We start from the raw sequence: 22,517 nt of genomic DNA on the forward strand, positions 1-22,517 counted from the left end.
AGAACACAACCAAACAACTTTTAAGAGCCAAAAACTACGAAATCTTACCTGTCCCCAAACTCCAAATCCGGCCAACTTCGAATAAGGCGATCCCGACGTCCAAATTCTTCAAACGAACTACTCCGAGGTAAAGTAGTCATTTCACATGTACGTTTTGATAGTTTCAGGACGGGATGTCACAACCTACCCACCTTAATGGAATTTCGTCCCGAAATTCAAAACAACCCCTAGTAGTCAAAGAACAACCGAGGATACAAATCCCTCATCCGATCTTCTGTTTCTCACGTAGCTTCCTCGACTGAATGATTCCTCCACAAAACTTTCACTAAGTTCACCGTCTTGTTCCTCAGAACTTTTTCCTTCCAATCGATGATCGTCACCGGTTCCTCGTCATAAGTCAAATCTGGATTAATCTCTAACGGTTGAGGAGGTATCACGTGAGACGGATCAGCAACATAATGTCGAAGCATAGACACGTGAAAAACGTTATGCACTCTAGCCAACTCCGGAGGTAACTCCAACCTGTAAGCTACCTCACCAACTCGCTCTGTGACCATGTATGGTCCAATGTACCTGGGACTCAACTTAACCTCTCCACGGTGAAAGCTTCAGAAATACCCAATCTCCGACTTCATACACTCTGTCCGTAGCATGTCGATCTGCTAAACTCTTCTGCCTGTCTTGGGCTACTTTCAGGTTAGACTTAATTACCTAAACATTCTGAGTAGTCTCCTCAACAATCTCCGGACCCACTAAAACTCTTTCTCCAACCTCTGACCAACACAACAGAGTGCGGCAAGATCTACCATACAATGCCTCAAATGGCGCCATGCCGATGCTCGAATGAAAACTGTTGTTGTAGGAAAATTCCATCAAATCCAACCGCTGGTGCCAAGCATCACCAAACTGTAACACAGAAGCTCGTAACATATCCTCCAAAGTCTTAATGGTTCTCTCTGACTGTCCGTCCGTCTGAGGATGATACGCCGTACTGTAAAGTAGTCTCGTGCCCAAAGCTTCCTGAAAAGCTACCCAAAACTTCGATGTAAATCGTGGATCAAGATCCGAGACAATACTCACAGGGACACCATGATACTTCACAATCTTCGAGATAAACAACTCCGCTAAGCGGCCCAAAGAATACTTCTCTCTCACTGGAATAAAATGTGCCGACTTAGTGAGCCGATCAACGATCACCCAAATGCCGTCAAAGCCATTATGTGTACGCGGTAGCTTGTACACAAAATCCATAGTGATATTTTCCCATTTCCACTCTGGAACGGGAAGCGGCTGCAACAACCCAAACGGCTTCTTCCTTTCCGCTTTAACTTGCTGACAAACAGCACACCTGCTCACATACTCAGCTATTTCCCTCTTCATACCCGGCCAATAATAAAATGGTCGAATGGTATGATACATTTTAGTAGCTCCTGGATGCATGGCGTAAGCCGAGATATGTGCTTCATCGAGAATTTCTTTCTTCAAATCCAAATTATTAGGCACGAACATTCTACCCTCTTGCATCAACATGCCATCCGAATCACGAACTCTGAGGTCTCTCCTCCTTCCTTGATCTCGAGCTTGAATTAGTTCTTGGGTCTCCCTATCAGCTACCTGAGCTTCAAGCACCCGATCAACTAAGATTGGCCTAACTTGGAAATTAGCAAGTAACGCCACTTCTCGATCTTCTGCTTCTAACCTCACTCCCGTAGCACGTAAGTCCGCCAAAAGAGGAATACGACTAGTGTACAACGCATTGATACGGCCCTGAGACTTCCTGCTAAGTGTATCGGCCACTACGTTTACACGACCAGGGTGATAATCAATCGTGCAGTCGTAATCGCTGAGCAACTTCATCCACCTCCGTTGACGAAGATTAAGTTCTTTCTAGGAAAAAGATACTGAAGACTCTTATGATCTGTAAAGATCCTACATTTCTCCCCATAAAGATAGTGTCTCCACAACTTCAACGCAAAGATGATAGCGGCCAACTCCAAATCATGTGTAGGGTAATTCAACTCATGAGGTTTCAACTGCCGTGAAGCATAAGTAATCACCCTACCATGCTGCATCAACACGCATCCCAGACCATTCAAGGAAGCATCGTTATAAACCTCGAAATCACCACTATCGTCTGGGAATGCCAAAACAGGTGCATGAGTGAGACAATGCTTCAACTGCTGGAAACTCTGCTCACACTTATCATCCCACTCAAATTTAACGTCCTTCCTCGTTAATCTCGTCAGTGGTAAAGCAATCACAGAGAAATCCTTAACGAATCTCCGATAATACCCCGCCAAACCAATGAAACTTCTCACCTCAGTGACGGTTCGCGGTTGCTCCCAACTCTCTACAGCTGCGACCTTCTGAAGGTCCACCAAAATACCCTGAGCTGAAATGATGTGCCCCAAAAACGCAACTTGATCTAACCAAAACTGACACTTGCTAAACTTAGCATACAATTGGTGTTCCCTCAACCTCTTCAACACCAAAGTAAGATGTCGAACATGCTCCGCCTTCGACTTAGAATACACCAGAATGTCATCGATGAAAACAATAACAAATCTATCCAAATATGGCTGGAACACCCGGTTCATTAAATCCATAAAAGCAGCTGGTGCATTCGTCAACCCAAATGGCATAACCAGAAACTCGTAATGACTATAACGAGTCCTGAACGCCGTCTTAGGAACGTCATCCCTACTAATCTTCAGCTGATAATAACCAGACCTCAAGTCAATCTTGGAGAACACACAAGCACCTCGAAGCTGATCAAATAAATCATCAATATGAGGCAATGGATAACGGTTTTTAATCGTCACCCGATTCAATTGCCTGTAGTCGATACACAGCCTCAAAGTTCCGTCTTTCTTTCTCACAAACAAAACTGGAGCGCCCCAAGACGAAGTACTAGGTTGAATGAACCCCTTATCCACTAACTCCTGCAACTGAACTTTCAATTCCCTTAACTCCGCGGGAGCCATACGATAGGGAGTCAGAGAAATAGGATTAGTACCTAGAAGCAACTTAATAGTAAACTCCATGTCTCGATCTGGTGGTAAACCAGGAAAATCCTCGGGGAAAACATCAGGAAAGTGTCTAACCACCCTCACATCCTCAACTCTGCTAGGAACGGCCTCATCTGACACCACATGAGCTAGGTATCCCTGGCAACCTTTAGACAACAACTTTTTCGCTCGTAACGCCGAAATAACGCCATGTCTCACCCCACTCTGCTCACCCACAAAAGTAACCACAGGTAGTCCAGGACGATGAAATGTAACTATTTTCCCGTAACAATCAATGTTGGCACGATAGAAATGCAACCAATCAGTGCCCAGAATCACATCAAAGTCAACAATATCTAACGGGATAAGATCGGCTGGCAAAACAACACCCTCAACTATTACTGGACATCCTGGGTACACACGATCTACAATACATCTCTCTCCTCTAGGCATAGCGAACTCTAAATCGTACCCTAGAGGTGTGGGGCGAGGTTGCGTCACTTGAGCAAATGTATGAGAAATCACAGAATGTGTAGCTCCGCAATCAATTAAGACTTTAGCAAAATAACCAAGAATGTTTAACGTACCCATAATCAAGTCCAGGTTGTTCTGAGCATCCTGCAGAGAAATATTGTGAATACGCCCCTGGCCCTGCTGTCGTCCGCCGCGACCTCTACTCGCCTGACCACTGCGTCCCTGAGTACCACGCCCCTGACTGGGCTGACCCGACTGCCTCGAAGACCCTGCACTACTAGTGGCAATCTCTCCCTGCTGATATTGTCCTCCCTGGTACCACTGAGAACTGCCGGCTGAAGCTGGAGGATACGGCATATAGCCGCCAGAATACTGAGGATAACCACCCTGTGAATAGGGATCCTGGGGATACTGATACTGTCCCAGAGCATAAGGGATAGCATCACCCTGGTAGTGGTAGACACCATCTCGACCTGCCTAGCCATAACTACTCGGACGCTGGATCTGCTGGATCCGTGCAGATGGTGGCATGAAAGTCTGCTGCGGGTTCTGCTGCTGACTCTGGGGACAATTCGCAGCCTTATGTCCCATCTGCCCACACGTGAAGCAACCACTGCTGCCACGTCTGCACTCGTCGAAATGCCGATTGTTACACCTACGGCAAACTGGAGCTCTGCCTCGACCACCATCACCCTGTCTCTGGCCTCGAGCACCACCAGAAAATCTACCTCCTCGTCCCTGTCCAGTGGCACTGAAGCCACCACTAGAAGAACTCGAACTAGCACCACCCCTCTTGAAGTTCTGAGTCCTACGAGGCCCGAGCGACGCTTGACCTTTACCCTTGTCATCTTTCTTCTGATTGCCATCTTTTTCTTCTTCCTCACTCTCGCTCGACATGTTCTCAGAATCCTCAATCCTTAACAATATCTCGTAGAAATCCTGGTAAGTCTCACAGTGGGTAGTAGTCGCCATCGAACGCCACTTCTTCTTAGTACCTAGGCGGAAACGACGAAGCATCTCCGCCGGATTACCAGCGACGTCAGGATGGTAACGAGACAAATCAGAAAACCTGCGATAGTACTCTTTAGCCGTCATCTTCCGCTATCTCAGCTCAGTGAACTCCTGCTTCTTACGGTCAATGTACTAAGGGGGCACAAACCTCCTCTTGAACAACTCTTTGAAAACGTTCCAATCAGTCCTCTCAACTGGAGTCAAACGGCGAAGCTCCTGTTCCCACCAGGCTGCAGACTCCGTACCCAGAAACCATGAGGTCGTCTCGACCCACCTCTCAACAGGAAGGTTCCCCTGATTGTGCAACACACGAAAAGTCTTCTCTATGTGCTCTAACCATCGCTCTGCGCCCTCGTGACCCTCATTACCTTCGAACTTATCCAATTTCAAATTGTACATAGTCTCCAGATGAGTCCTTTGGGGAGGGCGGATTGCTGACTGAATGGTGGTAGCAATAGCTTCCCCCAACTGAGCAATATCGGGGAAACTAGACTCATCAGAGCGACGTGGTTCCCGACGAGGCAGCATAATTCTGACAGAATACACCAAAACCATTAGAATACTCACAAAGACACAGGACTGCCAAACCTAGGCTCTGATACCAAACTGACACACCCCGACCGAGATCAGGGCGTGCTGGTCGTCACACGGAGGTGACGTAACCATGTGCACGTGCGGAAGCTAATAAGATAGTAATATGAAAAGCACGAATAATTAAAAACTAGCATACAAAGTACTAAAAACAAGTGCTAGCGTAAGTGAGACGCTAAGTTCAGAGCAATAAGTCTACAGCAGTCTAAAGGAAAATGATTCGACAACAGTACACCCGAAGGTGACCCTACGCTGGTGAGCGTCTGTCAGAAATGCCGGGAAGCCCTCTGGGAAACCACCGAAACTGCTAAGCAACTAGAACCTGGAGGGGCGCAAAACAAAAGCGTGAGTGGGCAAAAACAAAGCTTTTCGAAAACCATTTAGAAAATACATTCTAACCCCTCGCCGTAAAACCTGTATACTTCCCAGAAAACAAACATATATACGTATGTATATAGATATGCCAATCATGCTCAGGAATATGCCATGTCAAAATCTCATAATGAAATGCAAGTGCTCATGTATAAATCATATCAATAACATATAATCTGGCAGTCGGAGTCACCTAACGTGACCTGTATGGCTGCATATAGAGCTCAAATCTCAAACTCAATAACTGAACCTGCCCACGAGTCGGAACCACCTAAAGTGGTCTGTACGACAGGCCTGGGTGTAATACATATATACGCTCTAGTGCTACGATCACGTGAAGGCTGTGCGAATAATCGCGGGTCATCTACGAGTCGGAACCACCTAATGTGGTCTGTACGACAGGACTGTGCACCTAACTTGGATCCAAGCTGAGCGTGTGGTGCGGGAGGTGAACATCACGTGAAGGACTGTGCCCTACTCTGGGCGGGAGCACTAACACCGGAGGTGCAGGTTATGAGCTCTCTAAGTATCTCAAACCACTACTGAATGTAAATATGGATAACACTTACCTGGCACTTACCTGTGCGTCCACAGCACCCAATATGCATATGTATATATATATATATATATATATATATATATATATATATATGTATATATATATGCAACTACTAACGTAACCAACGTTGCATGAATAATGATAATGTAATGCATGGCATAAAACTAATAACCATTTAATCAATTTCTGGGAAAAATATAGTATATAGGTATATACGGAAAACCAAAAGCCCACTCACTGGTATGTGGAAGGGTCGTAGCCCCCCTACCTCGAGTGACCACGCTCGTCCTCGGGATACGTATCACCTATATGTGAAACAACTATAAAAACGTTAATTTTAAAGCACATAACCAACTTCTTGTAATAACTTCTCATACATTGCTCAAATTGGACAAATGAATATACCAACGTGCTATACACAACCTCAGGATCACACCCAAATTTTTTAGAAAAATTTTCCACCGCCGCACGCGCCCCCACGCGCCGGCCACGCGCAGGCACGTGCCTGGCACGCTGACGGCGTAAGGAATATTCCGTCAGTTTTGACAGATTCCGTTAACGGCGTCAGGAATATTCCGTCAGACTTGATGGAATATTCCGTCTCCTTCTCCGACGAACCTCCGGCACCCTCGCCGGCACCGAAAAACTGGAAAAACTTCTAACTTCGATTTCTCTCTCGTTTTTCAACCATTTTTCGTGATTTTTGCACCAAAATGACGCCTAAAACTAGGAGAACACAACCAAACAACTTTTAAGAGCCAAAAACTACGAAATCTTACCTGTCCCCAAACTCCAAATCCGGCCAACTTCGAATAAGGCGATCCCGACGTCCAAATTCTTCAAACGAACTACTCCGAGACTCCTTGGGACCACACCAAGCTACCTACGAGCTCCATTTTCCTTAAAACGTGAGAAAATACGTTTGCATGAATAGTACCCCCAAATCGAACCTTGTGAAATCAATGTGAAAACGGTGATAACCTTACCTGAAAATGGTACAGCTGCACTCCCCTCAACCTCAGAGCTCGACAGTGGTCTTGGTTCCCTCGATCTGTGGGTGTTTAGTATGTTTGTGTGTGTGTCCGTACGCGTTCGAATGAAGAGGAAGGAATGGGGTTCACAAGAGAGAGACAGGGAAAGGGACAGAGAGACAGTGAGAGTGAGAGTGTGTGTGTGGCCCAACACATGCCAACACCACACAAAACACCCAATAAACATAACGAAAACGAACTAGGGGTAAAGTAGTCATTTCACATGTACGTTTTGATAGTTTCGGGACGGGATGTCACATTGAGTTCTAACATTGAGCCAACTTGAGCATCTTCATCCGGAAATAAAAGGAATTTGAATGAAACATAACATGTTTGTATGATTATTTGGTGGTGGATAGCAATTCCCCTAACTTGTTTTTCTTAATTTGTGAACTACTTAAAATCTATTTCTGTTCTATTTTTGTTTGATTTAATTTAAATAGCAAATCAACTCCAAAAATCCCAAACATTTGTGTGAGTTTAGCTTTGTGTGTCTAGTGTTTGCATATAAAATTTCATAGACTTTAGATAAGTGTATGTCGGTCTAATAATTATTTTTCGGTGGCTGGCCAGTAGGGACAGCAGCCCAGTTTTTGTGACATTTTAAGTAGTTAGAGAAAGCAATCTTCTGCAGGAAAGACCCTTATTTTCATATGCTACAATTGACAAATATTAGTGTTAATAAGGAAAATCAATAGGACATTTGTGTGCTACTTTGTGGTGTGCTTTTAATCCTATCAAGTTTGGATTGTTGAAAGTATTTGGTATTTATACCATTTACCCTCAAATCCATCAAAATCCTTCACCCATTAAAATCCTAGCAAATCTTTGATATTCTCACCACCTAGAATGTGTGGCCTTTTTTAAAATTCTACGACCATCTCCGAAGATGTCAAATCCTAAGTAGAATGTCATGTAATCAAATTTGAAGGTAGGAGCAAGCTCCAACCGATATATCAATCCTATGTGGATTGACATATAAGTTTTCATATGTCAAATTTGACATATGATAAAACGCGGTGTCAAATTATTTTTAATTATTTTATTGTGTGGGTTCCATTAATGCATCAATTATAGATCGTCAAAATTTATTTTAATTGATTTCTTTTTAAAGTGGGTCATACAAATATCATTTATAACAAAAAAACATATCGGTTAGAAAAAGAAAAAATTTAACATTGCCACATAAGCCATCAAATTAACATATGACATTTATCTTTCGACATCTCTTTTGGAGATGCTCTAATCGACTATCGTTGGATTTGGATGTATTCTTAAAATCCTCTCAAATCCTAACTTGACTACACTATGATTTCAAAATCTTTTAAAATCCTCTTTTAAGACTATAATTGACTACACCCGTATTTTAAAGTCTATTAAAATTCTATCAAATTCTAATTCAACTACCCCTAACCCTCACTCTTCATTAATTACCGAAATATGAGATTTAGAAGGTTTGAAAAAGTGAAATTTACATCGAGTTAGAAGGACAAGTGGCAAATTTGACAAAAAAAAAAGGACAAGTGGCAAAAGGTAGGGTAATTTATAGGCCAAAAAAATATAACACTTATCATGTCCTTTAGGTACCATTTGATACGTGTGATGGGATGGAACGCGCTCATCCCATGTTTGGTGCACCAAAGAGAGTGGGACGCGCTGTCCCACAGAACGAATTTTGATTAAATTTTTGTTCCAGCTCCCCCTTTAGAACAACTCGTTCCACTCCCGTGGAACACAAAATTATAAAATTTTAAGACAAAAATGCCCCCATATCTTTCTCAATATTTACACCATCCAAATCATAAAACAAACCCAAAATTCTAGGGAAAATTTCGAAAAATAACCATAATATGGACCCCATAGAGAATTATAACCATCCTTTTAAGTTTATGATAATTATAACCAAAATTTGATATGCAAGTACTAATGTACCCCTAATGGGTGAAAAGTTATAAACTTCCTCATGTTCTTAACTGTGAAAAAATTAAAACAACTAATCGATCTTTGCACTAGCTCGTCCCTTCCCGGAAAGCTGGTTACCAACAAGATCAATGAATGACTTAAATGCTGATAACTAAAGTTCGATCTCAACCGATCAGCTATGTTAATTCTATCCTTATTGCCTAGGAAACGAGAATGGAAAACCTATAACATTTCAGAGCCCATTCAGTAAACTTTTGAATCTTAGCAGTAGCTTCTCCCTTCAAGACCTCATCTTCATTGTTGGAGGCACTATGCAACTTATCAAAAATAAAAAAGGGTAACCAATAAAGCAAATGGCACATCAATTCCAGGATTAAAAGGAATAGACAGCAAAGGTGCTTAGCAGGCACAATAAATAATACCGCATGATGCGGGATTTATACGCGCACAAATTAAACCCTCTTTTTGTCAAATTGTAGTATAGGTGCAAGTAGGGATCGTTCTGGACCGGGGATTAGGAGGGATTGTTAATCTCTTGGAAACTGACTTAAAAACGTAAAAACAATATAAAACACTAAACTAGACTCAAAGAATTCAAAAATACTTTAAAACATAAACTAAACAGATTCTAACAAGTTCAAAAGACTCAAAACTCTTAAAAACACAAACTAAATTGATTTCTAACTAATTTGACATTAAAGTAAAGGGGGATTTAGGTTTTGACAAAATTAAACTAAATGAACAAATTGCAATTAAAACAGAATGTAAATATGAATAAAATATGGATGATGGAATAGCTAAGGGGTTCTTCTCCACACATGTTACACTTGCATACAAGATTGATTCTCAGTTGATCTTTCGATAAATTATGAAACTCAACGCCCCGGGTTAATTAGGTCCGCTTAAATTAACCGTCAAGTTTTCCTTAAGTTAATGAATTGGATGGGTTAGCGCAACGCAATTCACCACATTCTCCAAAAGTCCTTTACGTGAACAGCACAATAAAGATACAATCAAAGATCATTAAGCATTATGAAAACTATAAGTGTTGACGAGGCATTCGTTACTATGATGAGCATGAAACTCGTGCCAAGAATTCATTTAACGCGATTGTTTATAAGCAACCTCCACTACTTGTGAATATAAGTTCATAACGATTAGGTGAAATTCACTTATATTCTAGCGTCATATTTATGCATGAAAATTAAGCGCGCATTCTTAATAAACATTCATAAATAAGTTATCAATCAAACGGTTAAACAAATTGAATCCACAACTTATGAAATTCCAACGAAAGTTAATCAATTCATATTGCAAATATAAACTTAGTTTCGAATCACCCCCTAGCTAAAGGGGGTTTAGTTCCTCATAACTTTGAAATCAAAGAAACACCTAAACATTCCAACAACTCAAACTTGAATTGTATGAACGTTTAGGCACTCTTCTCTTCCATTCCTCATACATACAAAACAAAGAGAATTGAATTTAAACTTTGAAATCAAAGAAACACCTAAACATTCCAACAACTCAAACTTGAATTGTATGAACGTTTAGGCCCTCTTATCTTCCTCGTTGTTGTAGCACAAGGTCTAAGGTGAGGTTTGGGGAATTATGGAAATGGATGAGGAATGGTGGAAGGGGGACTCACGGTTTGGATTCTAAGGGGAAGATGGGAAGCTCACGGCTAGGGAATAATGGAAGTGTTTGAGGGGTGTTGTGTTGTGAATGAGATGTTTTTGAATGAATGAATGCAAGGGTATTTATAGGAGTAGTGGAGGGAACATATGGCTATGTCATTTGTAGGTGAAGTAGGTGGATGTTGTAGGTGAAGTAGGTGGATGTTGTAGGTGATTATGAGTGATAAGTGATAAGTGTATGATATGTTAAGTGATAAGTGAATGATTATGATAAGTGATAAATGAATGTATGATATGATAAGTGGTGAATGATATGTGGTGAATGATAAGTGGTAGTGTTTAAGTATTTAAAATAGGGAACAAAGCCCTTCCTTGCATGGCAAGGAAGGGAGACACAAGGAAACACACGACAATGTCCTAAGGTTGCTAGGAATGTTGTTTTTGTGTTCTAAAATGCGTAGGAGTTTTCAATGATGCTCAAACATGAGGTCTTTTTAGGATTTAACTTTCCTATTTCAAGTCTTCAATTTCGTCCATCCTTTTGGCTCCAAGCATATGATATCCATTCCAATCTCTAATTTGCTCCAAAAGGCTCCAAAAGGCATCCTTTTGCATACTTTGCCCTTAGAACCTGAAAACACACAAAAGAAGCATAAAGAACTAAAATAACTAAAGAAACATAACGTAAATGTACGAGAACAAGCCATTTAAGTTGCATAAATATGCTCCTATCAAATACCCCCACACTTAGCTTTTGCTAGTCCTCGAGCAAAACAGAAAAACAAAACAAAAAGAACAAAACACAACCTACACCTTCCAACAATCGTATCAGGGACTTCCAATGCACATGACAAATTAAAAATCATTATTCTCACAGATTTGAGCCATCTTTACACTTAAGTACATTCTTACTCATAGTCACCACATACTAGTTCACAATTAAGCATTTAAAACCATGTTTTGAATGTAATAACATGCCTTAGAGAATTCCCTCAATTTCTTACTAGATGTACTCTCGTTTTTCACACAGATTTTCTGACTACACACCCTACACTAGGTATATGTGAGAAGATTGATGTAAACATGTAGACGAACACTCACATATGTTATAATAAGGAAAGCATTTTCTGGAGTTAATAAGCATGTTTAGATATGATCTCATGAATGGAATGCTACTACTTAGACGCGAGAACCAGTGACACCATAAGCTCATACCAAGTTCAAACTCCACAAATTGAAATACACAACACTCAAGATAGAAGTCAAGGGTTGTAACGGGGCTTGGGGTATGTGGATAACAAAGAATGGATATGGAAAACAAAGGTTTTTAAAGAAATAGTGAGCAAAGCATTTGAATCAACTCAGAATTCACTTTTGGATGAAAACTCAACTTTTGAACAAAAAGGGAGAGTTTAGACAATTTACACCCAGAATTGGTGTTTTGGAACCTTTCTTCAATCACTTATTCTTTCATTTTTTTTCTTTTCTCTTTTTTTTTTTTTTTTTTTTTTTTTTTTTCTTTTCTTTTGAATCTCAAAACATCAACACTTAAACATTCTCTCCCCCACACTTATTTTCTTTCATAATGTAACTCAAAAGGAATTCAAATAAGTCATGCTCACTATCTTTTAAGAACAAGGGTGAGGATTGTCCTAAACTAGGTTAGGTGAGGAAAATGTGGGTAAACAAAGAATAAAGGCTAAACAAGGCTCAACGGGGTTAAAACTTACAACATATACGAAGTATGGGAAGTAAGGCTATTTGGCTATGGTGGTGGTCACTACACAACTTCTTCTTGAATATGTGTTATGCAAATCAATAACATGCTTTGAATGAAATGGGCATGAGTTCTAGCATTTGGAACTATATGATGAAACGCCTTCTAAGTAGTAACCAATCAAAGAATAATGAGATCATGCAACGACTTTAGAAAACAAGAAATCACAGATTAAACTCTCCAAAGAACGTTATAGGCTCAAGTCTCTCAGGGTTGTAGCGTTTGTTTGAGTTCCTTCCTTCAAGCATGTTACAAAAACGAATTTTTTTTTCTTTTATGATTGCATGTGAAGTCATACATTATAACCATAACCAAGCATATACCAAGAGTAAATCATACTTTTCTCTATGTTTATAACTCTTTCTAACCGTCATGCAATTATAAACCAAATCCTTATCATTGTGTTGGAAGGTACCCTAAGACACAAAAACGACTCAAAACACTATTTTTAGGGTTTTTAAAACAAGTTTTTCAAATTTTTATGTGATTTTCGGAGTTATAAAACAAAACACACTAAAACACTCTAAAATAACTTAAAAACACCTTAAAACAGCAAGGAACAACATTTGAAGTTATGGGTGATAAAATCCCACGAATTTGCATTAAATAAACTTAGTTACCCCCCCACACTTAAATCAAACATTGTCCTCAATGTTTTAAGCATATGGTTCACACAAAACATAAGTAAACACACAAAAAAACATTTAAACATACTAAACATGGCAGAATGTAATTAACAAAGAGAAGAGTTTAGAGACGCAAATCTGGTTATAGAGTGTAAATTCCATCTTCTCCTTGGTAATTGCATTGAGGCTTTTGATCTTTGATATTCCACAGGCTTACTCTTGAACTGGTTTCTGCCCATCGTTGATTTTCCTTTGTGCTACTTCTTGAACTGGGCAGCATGATGGTTCATTTGGTCTCCCCCGAAGGTCTGAGCTTACCCCTTTGGTCTGTTTCTTTGTTCAATCTTTCCAATTCGTATTGAAAAGGGTTGGAGGATAACTCAGCCTATGTTTGTCTCCACATGCTTCAATGTATCATTTTCACTTGCCTTACTCGCTCCCCTTTGCAGAAGTGGTCCTTTCTCCGGAAGTGTATCAACCGTTGAAGATGACTACTCGAGAGCAACGCTAGGTAAGCAATCAGGAATAGATTCCAGGCAGTTGGCTCCAGAACGGAAGACTGACTCCAAGTGCCGGCTGATTGCTTCTTTTACTTTGCCATGCGAGTAAGAACAAGGACAAAGAAAAAGACAGGGAAAGAGCATGATATGAGATACTTTTGCTTTTGACCTTGATGATATGAGATACCTTTGCTTTTGAAGAAGCGGTGAATGAATCAGCACATGTATTTGTTGTGTTGCTTCCTCCTGGGTCATCTGTACTCCAGACATCTGGTATCATTTTTGGGGAAGAAGAAAAAATTGAGTATTTCGAAAGGCTTTGCTGGGAGTGCGCCCTCAGAGGTGAGGGAGAGTTGGGTATTTTCTTCAGGTTTGCCCTGCCATAAAAGACGAAGGTCGACATATATAGAGATAATATCAAGTGGTGGTACTTTTTACCCTTGTCGACAAACGTTTTGATCCCGCAATTCCGGCTTTTGAAATAGTGGCGCCTCTTCAATCTCTGAATACGCCTCTTCGATTTCTGAGCAGGCGCCCCTTCGATTTCTGAACGACGCCCCTTCGCTTTCTGAACGACACGTGGTAGTGCAGATGCGGCTCCTTTTGACAAAGCTGCACGCGTCTTCTGAAAAGCAGAGAAAGCGTCGCCGAACTTTGCGCTTGTCGGCTAAAGATATGTAGTTGCGGTGATGGCCTCCACGTGTTGTCTGAAAAGAAGAAATCTTTTGACAAAGTTGAACGCGTCTTCTGAAAAGCCGAGAAAGCGTCGCCAAAATTACGCCGGAAATTCCGGCTTTTTGAATCGGTGGACGCGTCGCCTTGGCTTTTTTATTGAGCTATCGATCACCACAACAAACACTCTCTGAAGATTTCCCATTCTTGAAGATCGACTCCGGCCCTTTGAAATTTAACTCCATCCCTTTTCTTTGAACACTTTTGAAAAATGGCAAACTCATCGAACCTTAGCTTGGAATTGAGCCTTAGCAGTGATACGGGCGCGCCGCGTCAAGGTAACGTATGGCGCCCTTCTTTCTTATCTTCTAACGGTCTTCTTACAGGTGAAGACTCCGTGATGCAGGACGCCACAACAGCTACAATAGTAGCTAGGAACCTCCTCACTCCAAAAGATAGTAGGCTGCTGTCAGGACGGTCCGATGAGTTGGCCGTTCAAGAGTCCCTCGCACTTAGTGTTCAGTGTGCGAGTTCTGTGTCCAACATGGGCCAACGCCTGCTTGCCCGCTCCCGTCAGGTGGAATCATTGATGGCAGAGGTGGAGAGTCTTAAGCAAGAGATCCAGCAGCTTAAGTACGAGAATAGAAGTTTGCATGTGCTTGCAAATAACTATTCGTCGGGCATGAAGAGAAAGCTTGATGAGCTGCAAGAATCTGAGGGTCGAATTCACAGTGACCGTCAAAGGCTTGCGGCTTGTCTCCAGAGGCACCTTTTTCCTGGGTCATCCAGCGCTTGGCCAAGTATTGAGGCCTGGAATGCTCTAGCTCCGATGGCTTCCGCTCCGATGCCTCCCGCTTCTGCGCCTTCCACTCCTATGCCTTCCGCTTCTATTCCTTCTGCTTCGACGCCTCGTAGCGGGGCTTCACGTAAACATCCTCTGTGAAGGCTCCATCTTTCTCCATGTTTAGTATCTTTTTTTTTTTTTTTTTTTTTTTTTACATAAATAAAATCAAACGGCATGGAATTTATCTTTGAATGGGCGGTGATACTTGAAATGATCCGGTAATAGTTTAAATTCCAGATTGGGTGCCTGAATCATTAACCACATGTTAGTATAAAAGAAAATTGAAATTCGGGGAGGCGGCTTACCTGTGTGCTCCAAAATGAACTCTAGAATAAACTCCCCTTCGAAAGTTATGACTTGTCCCGTGTCATAAAATCCAACTTCCTTGGGAATTGTGGTTTCAAATATGTCCTCTTTGATGCCTTCTACATCTTCTCCAGCCACTACCTTCTCTTGAATCATTCTTCTTGGTGTACAAAGTCCTTTGAAGAATTCAACACCATCTAAAACTTGCTGTGTTGCACCAAGAATTTGAATAGCATTTTGCACCTTTGGGAAGGCTTCCACGATGTCCTTTTTACTCTCTTCTTGGTTGGGAATCAAAAACCTGCTAGGAAAAGGGACATTGGGTGGAATAACATCAAAATAACATGGAATTGGGACGTCCTTACTGGTGGTGGGTGGTTTAGAGGGCTTAGGGGGCTGCGGCTAGGGTTGTTCTACCCTTGCCGTGTGCATGTCTTCTTCCTCCTCCTCAATTAGCAGCTCTTCATCCACTTCTAGGCTATGTTTGGACATTTTTAGGTCAGCTCCAACCTCCATAGCACTTCCCAAAGTGATAGCATTATGGATTTCAAAATCTTCCTTCGAGTTTTCAATAGTTGAGTTGGAAAGTTCACTTTGCTCTTGAATTTGTTTCATGAACTCCATAATCTGCCCAAATTGCTCGTCCAATTTACCCAACTTCTTGTCTTGATTTTGTTCGTCCTGCGTCAAAGAGGTTAGTAATTGAAATTTTTTATCATTATCCATGGACATACTTGAACTTGATTGGAATTGTTGTGGGGGAGGTTGTGGTGGCTGCATAGGTGTTGTATTGAACTCCTCATATGGTTGCCAATATGCTTCTTGTTGAGCCTCCTTGGCTTGATTTTGTGACCCCTGCGCCAAAGAATTTATTTCATTAAGAATTTGATTATAATCTATTGGCGAACTTGAATTTAATTGAGCATATTGCATATGAAGTTGTGGTGGCTGCATAGGTCTTGAATAGAACTCCTCATATGGTTGCCAATATGCTTCACGTTGAACTTGTTGATCTTCCCACCATATAGAGTTTGAATGATCCCTCCAATCTCTTTGTGGACATTGATTGGCTTGAAATCCTTGCCTATATGAAGCACCAAATGTAGGGACACTCTGCATTGTGGTCCTTTCGGCATACGGCGACAATTTAGAAGTAAGATTTGCCAATTGAGCTTGAATGCTAGCAAAATCCATATCTTACTTCTCTAGTACCTAAAATCAAAGAAAGAGAACTAAATCAAATATCAAAAGTAACAACAAACAAAGAAAACAACACTAAGTTAGAAACTAAAACGAAAACAACTAAACCAAAAAAAAGAAAAGAACCAAGGGATTAGCAAAGTTGCTAATCCCCGGCAACGGCGCCAAAATTTGATGCGGGATTTATACGCGCACAAATTAAACCCTCTTTTTGTCAAATTGTAGTATAGGTGCAAGTAGGGATCGTTCTGGACCGGGGATTAGGAGGGATTGTTAATCTCTTGGAAACTGACTTAAAAACGTAAAAACAATATAAAACACTAAACTAGACTCAAAGAATTCAAAAATACTTTAAAACATAAACTAAACAGATTCTAACAAGTTCAAAAGACTCAAAACTCTTAAAAACACAAACTAAATTGATTTCTAACTAATTTGACATTAAAGTAAAGGGGGATTTAGGTTTTGACAAAATTAAACTAAATGAACAAATTGCAATTAAAACAGAATGTAAATATGAATAAAATATGGATGATGGAATAGCTAAGGGGTTCTTCTCCACACATGTTACACTTGCATACAAGATTGATTCTCAGTTGATCTTTCGATAAATTATGAAACTCAACGCCCCGGGTTAATTAGGTCCGCTTAAATTAACCGTCAAGTTTTCCTTAAGTTAATGAATTGGATGGGTTAGCGCAACGCAATTCACCACATTCTCCAAAAGTCCTTTACGTGAACAGCACAATAAAGATACAATCAAAGATCATTAAGCATTATGAAAACTATAAGTGTTGACGAGGCATTCGTTACTATGATGAGCATGAAACTCGTGCCAAGAATTCATTTAACGCGATTGTTTATAAGCAACCTCCACTACTTGTGAATATAAGTTCATAACGATTAGGTGAAATTCACTTATATTCTAGCGTCATATTTATGCATGAAAATTAAGCGCGCATTCTTAATAAACATTCATAAATAAGTTATCAATCAAACGGTTAAACAAATTGAATCCACAACTTATGAAATTCCAACGAAAGTTAATCAATTCATATTGCAAATATAAACATAGTTTCGAATCACCCCCTAGCTAAAGGGGGTTTAGTTCCTCATAACTTTGAAATCAAAGAAACACCTAAACATTCCAACAACTCAAACTTGAATTCTATGAACGTTTAGGCACTCTTCTCTTCCATTCCTCATACGTACAAAACAAAGAGAATTGAATTTAAACTTTGAAATCAAAGAAACACCTAAACATTCCAACAACTCAAACTTGAATTGTATGAACGTTTAGGCCCTCTTATCTTCCTCGTTGTTGTAGCACAAGGTCTAAGGTGAGGTTTGGGGAATTATGGAAATGGATGAGGAATGGTGGAAGGGGGACTCACGGTTTGGATTCTAAGGGGAAGATGGGAAGCTCACGGCTAGGGAATAATGGAAGTGTTTGAGGGGTGTTGTGTTGTGAATGAGATGTTTTTGAATGAATGAATGCAAGGGTATTTATAGGAGTAGTGGAGGGAACATATGGCTATGTCATTTGTAGGTGAAGTAGGTGGATGTTGTAGGTGAAGTAGGTGGATGTTGTAGGTGATTATGAGTGATAAGTGATAAGTGTATGATATGTTAAGTGATAAGTGAATGATTATGATAAGTGATAAATGAATGTATGATATGATAAGTGGTGAATGATATGTGGTGAATGATAAGTGGTAGTGTTTAAGTATTTAAAATAGGGAACAAAGCCCTTCCTTGCATGGCAAGGAAGGGAGACACAAGGAAACACACGACAATGTCCTAAGGTTGCTAGGAATGTTGTTTTTGTGTTCTAAAATGCGTAGGAGTTTTCAATGATGCTCAAACATGAGGTCTTTTTAGGATTTAACTTTCCTACTTCAAGTCTTCAATTTCGTCCATCCTTTTGGCTCCAAGCATATGATATCCATTCCAATCTCTAATTTGCTCCAAAAGGCTCCAAAAGGCATCCTTTTGCATACTTTGCCCTTAGAACCTGAAAACACACAAAAGAAGCATAAAGAACTAAAATAACTAAAGAAACATAACGTAAATGTACGAGAACAAGCCATTTAAGTCGCATAAATATGCTCCTATCACCGCACTACACTTGTAGTTCAAAGAAAATTAATAAAATAAGAGGACATCCAAGGACTTTAGGGCACGTTTGTTTGGTCTTGTTAAGTTTTCACTGGACTGGACTGGATTAGACATTAGTGTAGGCTTGTGTTTGTTCTAGGCAGGATTAAGTTTAATGGGACAAAGGAGGACTCGCATCGACTAAGTCCCTCACTAAGAGGTCTTAGCGAGACCCCCTTAGGGCTGGGGTTCGGTTTGAAATGGTTCAATTTTTTGCCAAAACATAAACAGTTCGGTTCGGTTCAATTTTTTTCGATTTTTTTTTGTTCGGTTTTTTTTCGGTTCGGTGTTTTTTTTTTTTTTTAATGAATAAAAATTGAAATCTAAAATTCTAACATCTCCAAGACAATCATAACATAACAAAGTCCACATTTTACAGAAATATTCCACTTAACTAAAATCATAAACTCAAATAAACCTTCAAGATTTCATGTCTTCCACGCACTTCTTCTCTTCAACTCCTCAAGCTCAACGCTTAGGTGGCCTAGGAGGCAACATAGCAGATTCACAATGCAACCGTTATCTCAGTACGTGGTTAATCAGCATATATATATATATAAGAGGGAGGTTAACAATGCAACGGTTGCTATGAAAGAGAGCTCTACTTTAAGTTTGTAAAATTCCCAAGTCGATATAAACGGGGAAGTCATACATTGTACATGTATTTAAGTTTGTAAAATTCACAAGTCAAGAACTGAAGCATGGTGAATACAGATAAACCATTTACCATCAATTTTCTCAAACACATTTGTTGCAAATTGTCCACCCTGTTAATTAGCATACATGTACAATGCAATCGTCTATACATGTACAATGTATAGAGCTCTACTTCATTAGTGGGGGATCAGCCTAAACTTGACTTATTTATAGAAACTAATTAGTTGACAATTAACTGTCCAGCTTTCTAATTAGGGAGTGATCCATTGCCCAGTTGTTCTAGCTCTCCCATTGGACTGGTAGCACACTCAAACATGACAAACAGATAATAGTTTGCTAGCAAGATTAAATCCAGTTGCCCAGTTCTAGCTCTCCCATTGCCCAGTTGTTTTAGCTTGCCCAGTTATTCTTTAGCCTACTGTTTTTTAATTTGCTAGCAAGATTAAAATCCAGAAAATAGAAAAACAATCACATTGAATTTTAAAGGTAAATATGGAGTCACAAAGTCTTATCCTTCTAACCATAATTCGAAAAGTGAATAGTAACGGCAGAAAGAAACCCAGAAACAATCACACTGAAAATGAGCACACATTCATAGATCTCTCAGTCACTTCATAACACTAATAAATCTAAGAATAAGTAGTAATAGTAGAAAGAAACCCAGAAAATCGATAGATTAATAGAAAATGCAAAGTATGAAATGAATCTTTCTCTAATAAGAACCAATTTCAATGGATAAATAGAACATAAAATTAAACACAGAGAAATGAGAGTATAAGACTAACCTTTTGTAGTGGAGACTCAAAACGACAAGAAGAAGCTCACGGCGAGATGAGAGACTGACGACGAGGGCGAGGTGTGAGAGATTGAGAATGTGAAGGGTCGCGCCGTCGCGGGTCGCCTGGGATTCAAGACCGAGGGAGACAGAGAATTTGAGAGAGATAGAGAGTTATTGAAGTTGAAGACCGAGAGAAAGAGATGAGGCTAACCTTTTGCTGTCGAGACTCGAAACGGCAAGAAAAAGCTGACGGCGAGATGAGAAACTGATGGCGAGGGCGAGGTGTGAAAGATTAAGAGTGAGAAGGGTCACGCCGTAACGAGTCGCCTGAGAGATTGAGAGAGACAGAGCAATTGAAGTTAAAGACCGAGCGAGAGAGAGGAGGCTCAGTGATGCGATATTTATACGCACACAAACTAAACCCTATTTGTGACAATTGTAGTAATGATGTAAGTAGGGATCGTTCTAACCGGGGATTAACTAGGGATGCTAAACACTTGACTCAAATAAATAAAACTAACTTTTAAAACACTAAGACAAACTAAAAGACTCAAAACAAGTTCAGAAGACTCCAAATACTTAAAAACATAAAATAAGACAAATCAAATGATTAAGACTTAACAAAATAGGGAGGGATTGTGGTTGGACGAGATTAAATTAAACGGACAGATTATAATTTAAAACAGATAGTAAAGATGAATGTGATGAAAATATGGATGATGGAATAGCTAAGGGGTTCTTCTCCACACATGTTACACTTGCATACAAGATTGATTTTCGGTTGGTCTTTCGATAAATTATGAAACTCAATGCTCCAAGTTAATTAGGTCCGCTTAAATTAACTTTCAGATTTCCCTAGATTCGTTGGATTGAATGGAATACACATTACAACCAAATTATTCTCAATCAAAGTCCCTAACTATGGAATACGCATGATAGAGACATTCAACAAAGATCATTAAGTTCAACGGAAATCATAAACATCGACGAGGAGCGGAATCTCATCAAGGAGCGGAATATTAACTTGAACTTTCCGAAAGGTCTCTAGAATGTCCTTCTCAGCTTCTTCCTTCTTTGATTGCCTAAACCTGCCAGGAAAGGGCACATTTAGTGGAATAGAACTAGAAAAAGTTGAATTGGGACTTACCTTGGTGGTTTGGAACGGTTTAGGAGGACTAGATGAATTCGGCAAGGTTTGGTCATCCTTGGCCGTGGGCTTTGCTCCCCGTGCTTCTTCTTGCAGCAACTTGTCCTCCTCGTCTTGACTTGATTTGGATGTATTTGAGTCCGTTCCAACCTGTTTACCACTTCTCAACATGATGGCCTTAGCGGTTTCAAATCCTCCCTTCGGGTTCATAACGGTTGAACTAGGCAATGTGCCTTGTTCTCTAATTTGCCCCATAAACTCGGCAATTTGACCCATTTGCTTCTCCAAATTATCCACTCGTTTGTCTTGGATTTGTCTCTCCTTATTTTGAGTTTGTACTTCCTGCGTCAAAGTAGTAAGTAACTTAACAACTTGATCATTATCCAAAGACATACCTGAGGTTGTTGGGGCAGATTGCACTTGGTTTTGATTGGGGATGAATGGCTTTGTATAAAAGCCCGGTGGTTGCTGCCTAAATCCTCCTTGTTGTTGGGGTTGTTGAGGATCCCGCCATTTGAAATTTGGATGGTCCCTCCAACCCTGATTGTAGGTATTAGAGTATGGATCATGGCGTGGTTGATTTTGGTTCCCAAAACCCACGGCATTGGCAGATTCCCAACCTCCATTCTCTATTAACTGAGGGCACGTCTCCGATGGATGCCCTTGCATTGAACACACGCCACACACTTGGTTTTCTTGTGGTTTTGACCCCTTGACAACCTGAGACACGAGAGAAGTAAGATTAGCCAATTGTGACTGAATATCAGAAATTGCACTTACCTCATTCACACTTTGTTGTCGTGGCCCCTCTCTTTGTCCAACACCTTCATATTGTTGAGCGTTGTGTGCTCGGTTGGCAATTAGAGCTTTGGCATCCATTAGAGTCTTGTCCACTAATGCACCACCCGCCGAAGCATCTAGCATTTGACGTTCCATGGGAAGGAGTCCCTCGTAGAAATATTGAATGAGCAGCTCCTCCTTCATTTGGTGCTGTGGACATGAAGCAACAAGTGATTTAAAACGTTCATAATAAGATGGGAACGACTCACCTTGATTTTGTTGAATGCCACTAATTCGTTTCCTCAAGAGAATGATCTTTGCAGTGGGAAAGAATTTCTCTAAGAATGCACGTTTCATACTTTCCCAAGAATTGACAGTTCCAGGAGACAATTCAAACAACCAATCTTTGGCCTTGTCCATAAGTGAGAATGGAAAGGCCTTCATCTTCAAAATACTCCCATCAACGT

The 22,517-nt window shown here is 40.4% G+C and overlaps 1 pseudogene; it reads right to left on the bottom strand.

Moving 5' to 3' along the window:
* Nucleotides 1–3,959: 3,959 nt before the first annotated feature.
* LOC148691276 (uncharacterized) lies at nt 3,960–4,892 on the bottom strand (annotated as a pseudogene).
* Nucleotides 4,893–22,517: the final 17,625 nt, after the last annotated feature.

The sequence above is a fragment of the Pyrus communis genome, chromosome 14 (assembly GCF_041283825.1).
Source record: "Pyrus communis isolate YQ-2024b chromosome 14, ASM4128382v1, whole genome shotgun sequence".
Lineage (NCBI taxonomy): Eukaryota > Viridiplantae > Streptophyta > Magnoliopsida > Rosales > Rosaceae > Pyrus > Pyrus communis.